The sequence below is a fragment of the Babylonia areolata genome, chromosome 22 (genome assembly GCF_041734735.1).
Source record: "Babylonia areolata isolate BAREFJ2019XMU chromosome 22, ASM4173473v1, whole genome shotgun sequence".
NCBI classification, from domain to species: domain Eukaryota; kingdom Metazoa; phylum Mollusca; class Gastropoda; order Neogastropoda; family Buccinidae; genus Babylonia; species Babylonia areolata.
In genome coordinates, this window is record NC_134897.1 from 10,765,347 (window position 1) to 10,774,924 (window position 9,578).

The following is a 9,578-nucleotide window of genomic DNA, read 5'->3' on the forward strand; positions in this document are numbered from 1 at the left end:
AACAATTATAGCTTCTTTTCTGTTGTTGATCATTTGTTAAAAGTGATTGGTGGTTTTGTTGAGAAGTTACACTACTTAGAACTGTTTGATTTTGATACCCATATGGTTAGTGATGAAAAGATAAAAGCTTCTCAAGTAACCTGTAGTTTCCATGTGTATTTTGGCCAACTTTATGAGTAAAATATTTTACAGAAATGGCTTAGCAACAATTCTTATAAGAAACATTTTGTTTTACTCAAAGTTATGGACCAGTGTTGGAAAATGTTGTGGCTTAGAAAGATGAAGCAGCTTGATGGATAAAGAAATAGATTTCAGAATTTAAGTATAACTTATTTGAGTGTAAATGAACAAGACTTTGCCAAAAAGGGTTCAGATTTTTTCAGTGCTTTTTTTTCTCACAGCATATCCATTGATGAAGAGGTTGTTGAACTTGATTTTAATAATCAGTGACTTGCATTCTACGGAGAGTGTGTCAAAAAGGTATCTGTCTCTTTGTAATTGCACCCGGTTGATTATGTTTCATTATTTGTCTTAAAAACATTGAAGCAAATACTTTTTTTTTCTTTATTCATTGAAAATGGAGTTTCTGGTTTGGCTGTGATTAGGGCTTGCACATGCATTTTTTCCTCTTAACATTCAGTGATTTATTAGTGATATGGAGAAACTTGAGAGAGAGAGAGAGAGAGAGAGAGAGAGAGAGAGAATGTATGTATGTAAGTGCATGTGTGTGTGTTCTTGCAAAGTACATATTCATCAGTGATTATGAGATTAGAGTGTGTGTATGTTTGTGTGTGTGTGCTGTGTGTGCATGTATGCATGCACGCACATGTGTGGATGTGTGTGTGTGTGTGTGTGTTCTTGTGAAATACATGTTCATCAGCGCCTTTGAAAGTAGCGTGGACATTGCCAAATTGCACTTGTAGTTTCATTTCAGTATTCTCCAATCAAAAACCATGTATTCATATCAGTCCTACTCAAGAGTAAAATAAGTTCAACCACCAAAGTCAGCTGAAAAGTTCTAGCTATTAAAATGTTTTGAATCAGGCCTATTTGAACTAGGTCCAGCAAAGTAGTTTATATTTGTGATTGTGTAACATGCTATTTTTTTTTATTTTTTTTTTTTTACCACATAGCCATTTAATGTAAAATGAACGTGATTTGTATAGGGCTTAGCGAATGCCTTGGGAGTTTGTGATAACTTGATTAAAAACAGAGGCTGTGTACTACGTTTCTTTGTTTGTTTCCAGATGTAATGCATGCTATATTTCAGTGTATTTCATGGAAACGGATGAGTATTACTTTGCTATGATTTCCAAGTGAAATGGCTGAGGTTTGTAATGGCAGACTGTTTAATGTTTATGGGTATGATGCTGCCGTACAATGTGTTGTACATGTATACTGATGGCTTGCAGTCTGTTTAATGTTTATGGGTATGATGCTGCCGTACAATGTGTTGTACATGTATACTGATGGCTTTGATGTGCTCTCTCCTGAGGTATCATCAATAAAAACTGTGTAAACAGCCCAAAGCTGATGTGTTGTGTGCATTCGCATGTGTGTGTCTGTATGTATGTATGTGTGTGTGTGTGTGTGTGTGTGTGTGTGTGTGTGTGTGAGAGAGAGAGAGAGAGAGAGAGTTATGACTCAATAATACATTTATGCATGCACACAGACACACACATAGCCAGACCCAATTAGATATAAACAAGGTACACACACACACACTCTGACACACACACATACTCATACATGCGTGCATGCGAATGTGTGTGTGTGTGTGTGTGTGTGTGAGTGAGAGAGAGAGAGAGAGAGAGAGCATGTTTTTACTCACTTCCGAACTGTACAGCGTCAGAAATCAATTGATAAAGGTATTGTTTACCAGCTGCAGCCATCATCGTTACATAACCATGTCGGCAACCCAGTGCAAAATACGAACAATGTCATGCCGGTGCAGCACACTATAATAAATCGCACACCCCTTTCTTTCTACCCCGAGACATAAATCAGGATTATTTGAAATGTTAATTAAACTGTGGTGGTGAAGCAGCGGGAAAGAGAGAAACTTAAACTGGATATAATAATTTCTTCTTCTTGACGACCAACATCAGTATGTTGATGAAAATTGTCGTTTTGCGGGAGGTTGCTGATGGGCGCAGTTTAACTGGGCTACCGAGGGATGCCCCGTTAATCGATGGGGGAGATGGGGGGCGGTCTTCTTCTTCTTCTTCTGCGTTCGTGGGCTGCAACTCCCTCGTTCACTCGTATGCATACGAGTGGGCTTTTACGTGTATGACCGTTTTTACCCCGCCATGTAGGCAGCCATACTCCGTTTTCGGGGGTGTGCATGCTGGGTATGTTCTTGTTTCCATAACCCACCGAACGCTGACATGGATTACAGGATCTTTAACGTGCGTATTTGATCTTCTGCTTGCATATACACACGAAGGGGGTTCAGGCACTAGCAGGTCTGCACATATGTTGACCTGGGAGATCGTAAAAAATCTCCACCCTTTACCCACCAGGCGCCGTCACCGTGATTCGAACCCGGGACCCTCAGATTGACAGTCCAACGCTTTAACCACTCGGCTGTTGCGCCCGTCAAAGGGGTGCGGTCCACTGGGGTGTTCGCATCTCCAGCTAGGCCAGTCCGGCTACCGTAGTGGTCCTCGGGAATACCCCTGACCGACACAACCCTAGTCTTCCACTGCATGTTCATTTTGTAAACGGATTCCCTTCCATGGAGATTACAAAGAAATGGTTATTGTATACAATATACTTACAGAAAAAAAAGAAAGAAAAGAAATTAGAGTGACGCTGCGCTGTGGCGACTTGCTCTCCCCAGAGAGAGAGAGAGAGAGAGAGAGGTTTATTCATAGGGCCATGTATGTGGCCCCTCAGAAGGGGATACATGAACATAACAGAACGTATTAAAATTATTATGTTACATCAGCACATCCTCTTTTAAAGGCTTTGTAGGGATAAACAGCCAAGTGCTTTATAGTTCGTTCAGAGAGAGAGAGAAATGAATAAATGAATGAATGGTTTGAATGAGAGAGAGAGAGAGAGAGAGAGAGAGAGAGCATTCTTATACTTGTGAGAGGTTTGTGCTCATCTTTCGTAACATTTTCCGGCTCCAAATGAAATGCATCAATTAATCAAATCGAGTTGTGTACTGCTAATATGCAATCTTTATCACCCCCCCACCCCCTTCCGCTTATACAACGTAATGGGAATACATTCTACATTGAAGGTCCGCATTACAAATGGCTTGTTTACGGCCAAGAAATGAATGAATCTAGAATAGGAGATAAATATATTTTTTTCCAACTGAGTACGTTGGATACTTTCGAAGCGACATCGCAAATACATTATGAATATTGCCGCCATACCCCCCCCCCCCCCGCCCCCCTCGGGGGAGGAGGTGGGGGGGGGGGGGGGTGTTAATTGAAGGAGGGTGAAAAGAAAGCAGCGCCGTCAAAGCGGGACAACCTTATCTGTGTCTTGCGGCGCGATCGACATGACACGTTCCGACACTTTCTCTGTCGGAGCCGTGCCGCCTTACGTTAGCTGCTCTGTCGGCTTGCACTGTACCCTGTTTACTTCATCAGAGAGAGAAAAAAAAAAAAAAAAAAAAAAAAAGCCAACGGAAAAAAAAAAGAAAAGAAAAGAAAAAACTGTTAGCTTTGTCGTCAAGAATCTGTTTATTGACCCATTAACCTGCCTAAGTGGCAGACGACAATGAATGACGTCACCAGTCGATCGTGAACCGAGCAGTGATATTTTGCCGAGAAAAATATCGAGTGAACAACGTGTTTGTTCTTTTTTGGCTCTGTTTAGACGGAAGCTGATCTAGATTCTTGCAGAAGGTAGTCAACAGCTTAGTGTGCAGACTCTTGAGAGTACGAACAAACACCGAGAGAAAAGCTGTACGAATCCAAACGAAGCTGTATTGTAGTTTGCACATATCGGCTGCAAATGGGTGAGCACACGTTGTGATTAAATCTAAATGCTGGCTAAAAAGTACGATTTGAGAGATTCGGTTTGTATACAGAAGACTGCAAAGGTGTGTGATGATGTTTTCAGCAAACAAAATGAGCTTAAATTCTAATTAAGTTCTTGGTAATTTCCTATTTTAATATCCGATTTTCAGGGACCATAATATTAAACAAAACAAAAAATGAAACAAACAAACAAACAAAATCGTGCGTTTTACAATGCAGGCATGCATGTGACTGAAAAATTACATGGAACACGTAATACACACTTGTAACCAAGTGTGAATGTAAGGTTTAATTAAAAAAACAAAACAAAAACGACGCCATGTCATGAACCTAAGAGAGGCTCTCTGATCGGCCCAGTCTGAATGAACGAGTCATTGCAGACGATTTTGTCACAGTGATGCTGGAAAGACGGCTGAACATATTACTATATGAAAATTACATACAGTAATCTTAAAAATAGAACAGAAGACTACAATAAATGCTTCTCTACATCGAGTAAAGGTAATATCTGAAATATGCACGAAAGTTGTTGTTGTTGTAAAAATAGGTCCCAGACTTTAGGATGCTAAAACAACTCCCCAGTTAATTAACTTCAGATCATTTTGTTGGTTTGAATAAACACTCATTTGGACGACAGTATTTTATTTTTTTTGTAATTGCTGTTACCTAAAAGCTTAGAATATAACAAATTCGACAGAGAGGTTGTTCAAACATTCAAAAGTCTGAAGGGTAACTGTGATATCGCATAGCAGGTTACGCCTGATTTCAAGTGACTTGTAAAGCGTAATTTTGCAAACAAGCCAATTGTTCGTGCTAACCACTTCCAAAGCAGGGGAATGCATTTGAATTAATAAGTGCACCAGTCGAGATGGAAAGGGAGAGAGAGAGAGAGAGAGGGGGGGGGGGGCAGATTGTCAAAGCGAGAGAGACTGGGAGAGAAAACGCAAGAATCTCTATAACAGAAAATTGTGTTTATCTAATGACGGCACTCAGTGTCATATAGGCCACCAGCCAATAGAACAGTCTCCCACCAACCAGCTCCCCCTACACACCCCCTTCACCCCTTGCACGCACTTGTTTTCCATCCAAAAACGACAGCACTAGCTCAGTTGAGTCTCGCAAAAAAACAATCAACAACCTTAGATCGATGTATGCCAGGCTCTGTACTCTTCGTATAATTAATCGTTTTGTGCGTGCGCACGTGTGTATGTATGTTTACGTGCGTGCGCGTGCATACGCGCGCGTTCGTTCGGAGTTCGTGCGTGTGTTTGTAGCATGTGTGTGTACTAGTATGTGTGTGTGTGTGTGTGTGTGTGTGTGTGTGTGTGTGTGTGTACGCAGAGAGGGGGCAGGAAGAGAGGGAAGGAGCGTGTGTGTGTGTGTGTGTGTGTGTGTGTGTGTGTGTGTGCAAAAAAACAGAATGATTAAATCATATAATGGGATGACTCTCTTCAGGCACACACGAAAAAGAGCACAGAGGCACAAACAGGAGGGGAAAACCGAAACAACAACCGTCTGTCTCTCTCTACCTGGCTACAATCAATACGCCGAATGGGCAGAACACAACGACATCAAGGCCAGAGAGAGAGAGAGAGAGGGGGAGCACCGTAGAAGGTGGGGAAGTTGTGTGTGTGTGTGTGTGTGTGTGTGTGTGTGAATGAGGGTGAGAGAGAATGTGTGTGTATGTGTTGGTGAGAAAGAGAGTAAGTGAGAGTGAACTCTCTCTCCATGTTGTTGAGAGAGAGAGAGAGAGAGAGAGAGAGTGTAAACTAAACAAAAACAAAACACAGTACAAAAAATGAGAAGGAAAACACACACACACACACACACACACACACACACACACACACACACACACATTCGGCGTGCGCTCACACACGTATACATACAGCCCCTCCTACTCTCCCCGTCTAAAATGATTGTAGTGAACAGACATTAGATCAATACACACACACACACACACACACACACAAACACGCACACACACACACACACACACACACACACACACACACACACTTAGAGGGAAAACAAAAGCAAACTGGAACCTGTCACCATAAACGGGATACAACCATATGACTGCAAAAAATGTTCCTGCCATCCCACCTTGGGGGCTGATGACTGCAGGAAGATTCCTGGTCCCAGTATTGTGCTCTACACATTCACATTATCGGGCTAACAAGCAGCACTGACATATCCAGCCAAATGTGTGGCCAGTCTGCTGATTCATTAATAATAATTATCAGTTACCGGGATCTGCAAAGAGATACAACCCCCTTTGAAGGACGTTTCAGTTTCAGATTCTCAAGGAGTCGTAACTGCGTTCGGACAAATCCACATACGCTACACCACATCTGCTAGGCAGATGCCTGACCAGCAGCATAACCCAACGCGCTTTGTCAGGCCTTGAGTGCATGCATATATATTTGTGTACCTATCAAAGCCGGTGATTTCTTCTGTATAAATTTGCCAAAGGACAAAACTTTCGTTGCCAGCGTCGCGCCAAGTGCGTGCTGCACACGGGACCTCGGTTTATCGTCTCATCCGCGACGATGAATTTGATTTCCAGTCAAACTTAGGTGAAAGGGCGAGCGCGGGATTCGAACCCAGTCCCTCACGGACTCTGTATTGGCAGATGAGCGTCTTATCCATTCTGCGGCCACCCTCCCATTGAATGACGAAATGAACATATCGAACCGAAGAGCAGTGGAAGCTATTGACTGCTCAGGTAATCATTCTCTACGACAGAGATTTTGAACCACTGACCGATACCAGTTTAGAATAGTCTTGAACAGTCTACTGTCAACCACATGCCAATGTTACTTTCATTTTGATGCTATATTTTATGCCTGTTCTGTAAACTGTGATTATTACGTATTATGTATGATTTGTGCTTACTATACGTGAGGTTTATGTAAACGTAGCGTTTTGTTATGTATTCATACTGAATGACTGTGATTCTCTTTCATCGTTATGTGTTTTATACTGATATGACTTTATCTAATTGGAGATAACAGATTATTCTGACTTCTGTTTTATGTTGTCACAGTAGGCTGTTGAACAACAGAGTTGTGTAGAAAAACAAATGCAGGCAAAACACACACACACACACACACACACACGCATTCAAACACACACACCGACACACACACACACACAAAAACAAACACTCACACACGTACACACACACACACACACTGACATACACACACACACGCACTCAAACACACACACACACACACTGACGTACACACACACACACACACACACACACACACACACACACACACACACACACACACTTCCATATTAGGTAAAGTCATGATGAGTTTTTATTACGTCAAATGTCATACGTTCATCAGTCTGACTACCCGCCCGGCGAACTATAAACTACCTGCTCGGTGTCAGCAGGATCAATTTTGAGGTCAGATGCCATCACCGAGGCGAAATGACATCTCTGATGTTCTGTCGCGTGAAAACTTTTATCAATGTGGGCCGTCAGTCTGTGAACAGCTTGTATCAGTATCAGTAGCTCAAGGAGGCGTTCGGTCAAATCCATATACGCTACACCACATCTGCCAAGCCGGCAGAACAAAAAACAAAACAAAAAACAAAAAAACAAAAAAACAAACAAACAAAAAATAAAACAACAACCCCAAAACAAAACAAAAACAACCAAAAACAAACAACAACAACAAAACAAAACAAAAACAAACAAAAGAAAACAACAACAAAAAACAACAACAAAAAAACAACAAAAAACCAAAAACCAAAAACGAAAAAAAAGAGAAATACATAAAAATACTACTACTAATGATAATATTCATAAGAACAGCTTGATCAGTTATAACTGTGTCAGGCAGACATCCACAGGTGCTCAAATCACAGCGTTTATAATCATGATAATAATAGTAATAATAATAATGATAATACATTTGTAGAGCTTTTTTTTTTCTTTCTCTCCATTGTTGCTAAATTGCAGAACTAAATGCTGTTCTGTTAGTATTAGTCACTCGCGGCAGTATACTTCCTAGTGGAGTCAGTGGAGACTCTGAACTCTGGCAATGAGATTATAGGTAGTAATTAGATCTTTCTCTCCGCCTAGCTCTGTGGGGGGTAGCTTGGGTTTGGCCGGGGCTCGTTTCGGCCAATGTAAAGAGAAATATCTAACTGTGTGTGTGAGAGAGAGAGAGAGAGAGAGAGAGAGAGAGTGTTTTGAGGGGCTCAGTGGGAGAGGAGTCAGCAAGATCTGGATTGTTTCACCAACAAAACGAGATCATGACGGATCGACAGAACTGAGCACCATGAAACAGGATTCAGTTACCCGTTTGTCCTTACATCGTTGTCAGTTAGCGGTCCGGTGCTAATTGGATTGTCTGACAGATCGTTTTCAGCCACTGATTCCGGTGGCACCGTCGCCGCGGGTAAACACATGCAGTGTGCACGTGCGTTCGCGTGTGTCAGTGGAGCGCACGTGCACTCGTCCGTCAGTCAGCTTTGGGCATTTTGCACGAAACTTTTGAATGTGTGCATGCCTGATTTTGGCCCCACACTCGCTCGTGAGTATCAGTACCAGTGCATACACAATCCATCTGCATGCATAAAAAAAACAACAAACAAAAAAACAAAACAAAACCCAGTGCACACGCGCACGCACAATCAAAAGAGCTGTGACGAAATTGGGTTACCTAAAGGGAGAGAAAAAAAACAACAACATGAGAGTGGAACGTCGCTAACAAACAAGCAACCAACACAACGCCGTGCAATCGACAAAGCGCCTCCGAGGTTGCGCATGTGTGTGTGTGTGTGTGTGGTGTGTGTATGTGCTAGTTGTGTGCAGACCTCCCCAGCCGGTTCTCTGACGTCAAACGAACCAAGCCTTGCCCGGCTCTGGCTCAGTGGGTCAGTGTGATCGTCAGTTCTGATGTCTGCTGCACGGCGGCTTCTTCCCCCCCGCCTCCCCGCCCCCCCCCCTCCCCCAACTCCCCTCCCCTGCCTACCCTCCTATCCATTAACATTTTTCTCTCCGAATGCACACACAAAAAATTAATTAAAAAAAAAAAAGGAAGTAAAAAAAGACTGAAGAAGAATAAGAAACCAGCAGATTGTCAAGTAATGCAAACATTTCTCCTGCTCCAGACTACAGCCGGTGCAGAAGCCAAATACACAGACTGTTAAAGGTGTTCCCTTGTGACTGACAGTATGAGTATCCGAGTATCAGTAGCTCAAGGAGGCGTCAGTCACTGCGTTCGGACAAATCCATATACGCTACACCACATCAGTCGGCCAAGCAGATGCCTGGCCAGCAGCGTAACCCAACACGCTTAGTCAGGCCTTGAGAAAAAAAAAGAAAAAAAAGAAAAAGATTTTAAAAAAGAGAAAAAAAAGAAAAAAAAGAAGAGGAAGAAGAAAAAAAAAGCAGATAAAAAAAAGAAGAAGATAAATATATATAAAATACTATTACTACTACTAATAATATTTATAAGGCGCAAAATCTTGATTTAGTCAACTCTAAGCCCACAGAAAAAAAAGACAACAATGATGATATAAATAAGCAAATAAATGTAAAACATGCAG